The sequence below is a fragment of the Myotis davidii genome, unplaced genomic scaffold (assembly GCF_000327345.1).
Source record: "Myotis davidii unplaced genomic scaffold, ASM32734v1 scaffold766, whole genome shotgun sequence".
Lineage (NCBI taxonomy): Eukaryota > Metazoa > Chordata > Mammalia > Chiroptera > Vespertilionidae > Myotis > Myotis davidii.
This window is the reverse complement of record NW_006296846.1, coordinates 31480-39594: the sequence shown is the minus strand read 5'-3', so window position 1 is coordinate 39594 and position 8115 is coordinate 31480.

Sequence of the window (8115 nt, the reverse complement as noted above, 5' to 3'; positions counted from 1 at the left end):
GTTTTAAGTATACATTTTTATGATATAGGATCTGTATATTACACTGTCTCCCAAAGTCAAATCATCTTCTGTTATTATATATTAAGCTTTTTTAGTCCCCCTCCACTCTTCCCCCTTCCTCTGGCTACCACTGACTTATTTCACTTAGCATAATAGTCTCAAGGTCCATCCATGTTGTCACAAATGGCAGTATTTCGTTTTTTCTTATGGCATTATTCAATTGTGTATATGTACCTCATCTTCTTTCTTCAATCCTCTATCAAAGGACACTTTGGTTGTCTCCATGTCTGGGCCACCATGAATAATGCTGCAATGAACATAGGGGAACATTTATCTTTGCGAATATGTTTTCAGATAGCCAGGAGAGGGTTTACTGGGTCACATGGTAACTTTATATTCTTAATATTTGGAGGAACTTCCCTTCTATTCTCCATAGTGGCTATACATCTGTACCAGTCTACATTCCTACCAGCAGTGAATGAGGGTTTTTTTTTCTCTCCACAACATCTCCAACACTTGTCATTACCTACCTTGTTGATAATAGCCATTCTCACAAGTGTGAGGAGATATCTCATTGCAGTTTTGATTTGCATTTCCATAATTGGTAGTTAGGGAAGGTTGAACGTCTTTTCAGATGTCTGTTGGCTATTTGTGTGTCTTCTTGGAAGAGGTGTCTGTCTGTTCAGGTCCTCTGCCCATTTTTTAATTGGATTGTTTATTTGTTTAGTGTTGAGGTTTATGAGTTCTTTATATATATTGGATATTAAACCTTTGTCAGAGCTATTGTTTGCAGATATCTCCCATTCAGTCGGCTGCCTCTTTGTTTCGTTGTTTGTTTCTTTTGCTGTGCAGAAGCTGTTAGTTTTATATAGTCCCATTCATTTGTTTTTGCTTTTACTTCTCTTGTCTTTGGAATCAAGTTCATAAAATGTTCTCTAAGTTCCATATGATACTGCCCCATTGACTTCTAGCATCCAGAGTATCCAATGATAAGTCTGCGGTCATTCTGATTCTTATTCCTCTGTAGGTTACCTGTTTTTTCTCTCTGGAAGCAGCTGTGATTTTTTCTCTATCACTGCAACTCCCCAATTTCACCAAGATGTGTCTAGGAGTGGTTCTCTTTTTATCAATTTTACTGGGTATTCGAAAGGCACTGACAATGTCCAGACTTGACCTTTTCTTTAGCTCTGCAAAGTTTTCTTCAATTCAGTACCTATGATTTCTTCTTTGTAATTTATTGTTTTAGATCCTACATATAGGTTTTTGTTTAATTTTGAATTAATTTTTGAAATGGGGACAAACTGTAATCTCATCTCATTCTTTTCAAGTGGCTTTCCAATTTTCTTAGCACCATTTATTGAAGAGGCTTTCCTTTTCTCCATTGTGTGTTTCTGGCTCCTTTGTTGAAAGTTATCTGCCTATATACATGTGATTTTATATCTCAGCTTTCTGTGTGTCTTTTTCCTTCTGTACCATACTGTTTGATTATTGTAGTTTTGTAGTATAATTTAAATTCAGGTAGTATGATACCTCTAGCTTCGTTCTTTTTTCTCAGATTGCTTTAGCTATTTGGGGTCTTTTGTGGTTCCATACAAATCTGATGTTTTTTTTGTTCTATTTCTTTAAAAATGACATTGGGCCCTTTCCCCTGGCTGGCAGCACAGAGGCTGCACGATGCTCGGAGTTACTGTAAAAGACATTGAAGAATGGACCTTGAAAGAACTGACTCCTTTCATCCCCTTGCCTTCTACCTGAACCTTAGGCATTCCTTTTTATTCCCATAAATTTTGTTAGGACTGCCTCTCAGGCACAGATGGTCCATTGACCTGTTAATTCCAGGATATAACCAAACCAGATAAGTAACTATGCTATTTGTAGCTTCTGTAAATATGCTTGCTTGAATAATGGGAAAGTGAAGCAGGGTGGGGGTGAGGGGCTGGAAATTTGGGCCTGGGACGGAAATCTGCTGTACGTAATTATCAGTCTATGGTCTGGTCACTGCTCCCTTTTAAATCATCTATCTTGCAGGACCTGGGCCAGGCCTTGAAATGGGTCTCACGACAACAATCCTAGAGTTTTTTTTCTCTTTTTCCCTTTATAAGCTTACCCCTAATTTCATTTCGGGACCGCGAAGTTTGGAGTGGCAATAGCCATTTGCGGTCGCCGTGGGCTTTGAAATAAAAGCTCCAAAATTTGACCCTTTGGTTGTGGCATTTTCTATTGGACTCGCTGAATGTCAGTATAACAACGTGAAGCACCGTAAGTTCGTCAGAGCTTTGGCAGCCTTTCTCAAAAAGTCTGGGAAGCTGAAAGTCCCTGAATGTGGGTGGACACTGTCAAGCTGGCCAAGCATAAAGAGGTTGCTCCCTACAATGAGAATTGGTTCTACACACAAGCTGCTTCCACAGCTCAGCATCTGTCTTTCGGGGAGGTGCTGGGATTGGCTCCATGACCAAGATTTGTGGAGGATGACAGAGAAATTGTGTCATCCCCAGCCACTTTAGCAGAGGCTCTAAGAGCGTGGCTCACAGAGTCCTCCAAGCCCTGGAGGGGCTGAAAATGGTGGAAAAGGATCAGGATTGGGGCCACAAATTGACACCTCAGAGACAGAGAGATCTGGACAGAATTGCAGGGCAAGTGGCAGCTGCCAAAATGAAGCATTAGAACAAATGCTGGGTTAATAAATTGCCTCATTCGTAATAAAAAAAAAAAAGACATTGGGATATTGATAGAGGTGGCATTAAATCTGTGTATTGGTTTAGGTCGTATGGCCATTTTAACTATGATGATTCTTCCAACCCATGAACATGGAATATTTTTTAGTTTTGTTGTGTCTTTCTCAATCTCTTTTAATAAAGCTTCGTAGTTTCAGGATATAGTTCTTTCACATCCTTTGTTAAGTTTATTCCTAGGTATTTCATTCTTTTGGTTGCAATTACAAAAGGAATTGTTCTTTTCATTTGTTTTTCTGGAGTTTTTTGTTAATATACAGGAAAGCAGTGGACTTTTTGTACATTGATTTTGTATTCTGCAACTTGACTATATTTGTTTATTGTTTCTAGTAGTTTTTTGGTAGAGTCTTTAGAATTTTCTATGTATAGAATTGTCTGTAAAAAGTGACACTTTTACTTCTTTTTATATTTTATTGATCTTTTACAGAGAGGAAGGGAGAGGGATAGAGAATTAGAAACATCGATGAGAGAGAAACATCCATCAGCTGCCTCCTGCACACCCCCTTCTGGGAGTGTGTCTGCAACCAAGGTACATGCCTTGACCGGAATCGAACCTGGGACCCTTCAGTCCGCAGGCCGACACTCTATCCACTGAGCCAAACCGGTTAGGGCGACACTTTTACTTCTTGATCTGGATGCCTTTTCTTTCTTCTTCTTTTGCCTTATTGCTCTTTGGTAGGAATTCCAGGACTATAGGGTATCCTAAAAAATGTATATACACTCTTTGAATCATTATAAAGGTAGTGTTTATTAAAATACATTTCATTTTCAAAATTGAGCTGTCAACTGTTAAAGTATGTATAAATTTTTTGGGACACCCTGTATTTTGAATAAAAGTGGTGAGAGTGGGCATCCTTCCTTGTCTTGTTCTTGATTTCACAGGAAAAGTTTTTGGGTTTCACCATTGAGTATGATATTGGCTGAGGGTTTTTCATATATGGCCTTAATTATGTTGAGGTACTTTCCTTCTATTTCTATTTTGAGTGTGTGAATCATAATAGATATTATATCTTATCAGATGCTTTTTCTGCATCTATTGATAAGATCATATGATATTTATTCTTTCTTTTGTTAATGTTGTATATTATATTGATTGATTTGTATATGTTGAACCATCCCTGTGCCCCTGGAATAAACCCTAATGAAACATAATTTTTGGACTGGAACCTGGATTCTTTGTCTGCCGGAATTGAAGAATGAGCCTATGGACAGAAATGGGTATAGCAAAGGTGGAGATTTATTGAAGAATAAGTACAGACTCCCACATGGGGAGAGGGACAGAGTCCCACAGAATGGATTCTCAAGTAGGGAGGGGGAAAGGGTCCCACTGAGTTCTTTTTCCCTATGGCTTATAAAGGCTGCAGATCCTGGTGCCTTGATATCCCCTCTGATTGGTCACTATTCCCCTAGACTGGTTACTATAGTTACTCCTGGGCTCAAAGGTTGAACCTCAAATGGGACCTGTGAAGTTCTCCCCCACTCCTTCCTTATTGTGTTCCTATTCCCTTTGGATGAAAGGCTTCCTTCTCTTTATTTTGTAAATATAGACCTTTTGTTGTTTCTAGCTCCCTCATTCTATGGAGATGTACCTGTTTCAGTTTTTCAGCGTCCCCTATTCCATGGAAATACACCTCTGCTGCTCTGCAGCCCTGTGTTTCTTCCATGGTCCCCTTAATTTCCAAAATTTCCTAAATCTGTCCTATTTTACCCCTAAAATTCCTGTTTCAGTACTTGACAGTGAGACAGTGATGTATTATTTTTTTTTAATGTATTGTGTTTGATTTGCAAATATTTTGTTTTGGATTTTTGCATATGTATTTAACAGAGATATTTGTCTGTAGTTTTCATTTTTTGTGTTATCCTTGTCAGGTTGTATTATCAGGGTTATGCTGGCCTTCAATTTTTTGGAAGTTTGAGATGGATAGGTTTTATATCTTCTTTGATTGTTTAGTAGAATTCACTGGTGAAGTCATCTGGTCCTGGACTTTTATTTTGGGGGAAGTTTTTTTTTTAAGAATTAGTGTGAGTTTATTTGAGCCAAACTGTTGACAGTCGCTGACATTTGCCGGGACATAGAATCTCAACGGGTTGGCATAATACTCTGGAGAATGGCAATTTTTTTCACCTTGTTTTATACATTACAATCGAGAAGGAGATGTAAGTGGTTTACATGAAATCCATTGGTGATAGAATAGGAGAAAGCGAAGCAGGGGAAACCTCTGGGATTGAATAAAAAGTAAATGATAGACACATACTTCTTTTACTTAGGTGAGTAAAGGATAGTTAACAGTCAACAATTAACGTGATAACAATAACAATGAAGGAATTTATGGTCTCTGTCCTGGCGCCCAGGCACATTTAGTTGTGCCCAAGGGTCTGAAAAAAAGGAAAGTTACTCTGACATTTCACAGGTATGTTATCTTAGATGGAAAAAGACAATAAGCTCAATTAAGGTAAAGATTGACCTTGTCAGGGAAGATATAGTCCTAGCACATGACTGACTACCATAACTGCTTTTAGTTAAAGTTTTAATTTCAGACCATCCTTTGTGATTACTTTAGGTCTTTGAGTTTGCAAGACTGCCATGCAGGCCTTCCCTGAGCTTGTCAGGTTAGCATGTGGCCCCTTTTGTCCACATATCCCCTTTTTGGTCATATGTTAATCTGAAGGATGCACTGATGACCAACCTTTTGGTTGGATAATGGACTCCCACGATGCTAGGAAGGCTCATTCCTAGGATGTCTCAGTATCAGCATGTCTTGCTGAACAGGGTAGATCACTAGGAATGGGGCAAGACCATAACCTTAGATGGCACTTAAGGTAGAATTATTGTTATTCAAAATAAAAGACAGGTGAATGGGAGGCAGTCAGATCCTATATGTCCTTGTTAAAAAATATCTTGGAGCATTTCCAATTTTTGAGCCACCGTGATCCAAATCTTTCGCTGCTTAAGTTTTGTTTTCTGCATCTAGTATAACATTTACATGCCAAGACCAAAAGCAATAATATTAAACCAGTAATATTGATTAGGAACAGAAGATGTCTAGTAGTAGACAATGAAGGGTCTAAGACCCCTTTCACAGGGGTCGCCTAAGACCATAGGAAAACATATATAATTAAATATTGTTTTTGTGGTTAATCACTATGCTTTAATTATGTTCAATTTGTAACAATGAAAATACATCCTGCATATCAGATATTTACATTATGATTCATAACAGTAGCAAAATTACAGTTATGAAGTAGCTATGAAAATAATTTTATGGTTGGGGGTCACCACAACATGAGGAACTGTATTAAAGGGTCGTGGCATTAGGAAGGTTGAGAACCACTGATCTAAGAGGAAACAAGTATCTACTATTATCCAGAAATTCCAATTTTTCTTCTCGGCAGTTAATTTCATCCATTCCTATATTTACACAATACACATCTAAAATACTCATGTAGATTAGATTCATATATAATTCTACCAGGGGAATTATTAGGGAAGTGTTCTTGGAGGAGTTTGTCCAAGATAGGTCCTTTTTTTTTTTTAAATATATTTTATTGATTTTTTACAGAGAGGAAGGGAGAGAGATAGAGAGTCAGAAACATTGATGAGAGAGAAACATCGATCAGCCGCGTCCTGCATATCCCCAACTGGGGATGTGCCCGCAACCCATGTACATGCCCTTGACCGGAATCGAACCTGGGACTTTTTAGTCCGCAGGCCGATGCTCTATCCACTGAGCCAAACCGGTTTCGGCCCAAGATAGGTCCTTTATAATAGATACTAATGACCCGGTGCAGGAAATTCGTACACATTAAAAGGGAATTAATTAGAGGAAATATTTTAATATTGCTATTTGCCCTTTCTCTATAATAGAAGTGTCAGAGATGAAAGAAAATTAGTAAAAATGTATATAAAAATCTTCCTTCTGCCAGAGTCTGGGGTGTGCCACGGGAACCAGAATCAAGTCTCCACCCACCCACATGCACCTTGAAATCACGTGAGACCCAGACCTGGCCAGCCCCACTCCCATTGGGCTAGATCCAGACCTGGCTGGCCCTACCCCTGTCAAGCCCCGCCACGTGGGGGGTGCAGCCTCAGGTCCCCTGGCCCGGGGCGGGGCAGCAGTTACGCTTTGAGGTCCCTGTCAAGCCCTGCCAAGTGGGGGCTGCAGCTTGAGGTCCCCTGTCAAGCCCTGCCGGGTGGGGGGCATGGCCTGAGGTCCCCCAGCCTGGTGCTGGGGTCGGGGGCCAGCCTCATGTCCCTGCTGATTGCTCATTAAGGCTTGTTAGGGGAACTCAGCCTCCACTGGGGTCACAGCCATCTTCTGTTACAGAATCCCTGCCTCCTCAGTGGGTGCAGCCATCTTGACTGTTATGGCATGATGATCAATTTGCATAATCCCTCTTTGTCAGATAAGATAGTCTGAAAAAGTGTACCAAAGTACATATTGATAGTAGAAGATCACCAGTGTGTGGCCAACAACGCATTAACTTCATTATCATAGTGATAATCAGAATATTATTGTCTAGTACAGTGATGGCGAACCTATGACACGCGAACTCATTTTTTTGGTTGATTTTTCTTTGTTAAATGGCATTTAAATATATAAAATAAATATCAAAAATATAAGTCTTTGTTTTACTATGGTTGCAAATATCAAAAAATTTCTATACGTGACACGGCACCAGAGTTAAGTTAGGGTTTTTCAAAATGCTGACACACCGAGCTCAAAAGGTTCGCCATCACTGGTCTAGTAGGTGGAAAAGAGTGGTAGGTACGCAAGTTAAATTTTTCATTTCTAGTAAGGGAAAGGGTCTGGGGAGACAGATAATTGTTCCCACTAGGAAACCATAAGGATAATCTATAGATATAAAAGCCTAAGTGACCATTACAACTGAACGACTGGTCGACCAGTCCCTATGATGCTCACTGACCAACACGGGGCAGACGATCAATGCAGGAGCTTCCCCTGGTGGTCAGTGCGCTCGCACAGCCAACCTCCCACAGCCAGCCAATCTCCTGTGGCTCCTCTCCCTGGCCGGCCAACCTCTTGTAGTCCCTCCCCCCTGCCGGCCTGCCCCCCAATAGGCCTCAATCATCGGCCAGGCCGAGGGACCCCACCCATGCACGAATTGGTGCACCAGACCTCTAATCTTATCTAATAAAAGAGAAATGTGCAAATTGACCATACCTTCACTACACTCACAAGCCACACCCACCAGCCAATAAGAGCGACTATATGCAAATTAACCCAACCAAGATGGCGGCCGGCAGCCACTGAGCTGGTTGCTCTGGTGATGGAGGAAGCCAAGTTTCCTGCCTGCCCTGGCCGGCTGTGGGCTCTGCTAAAGGCAACAAAGTTTCAATTATAGAAGATAAATGAATCCCAAA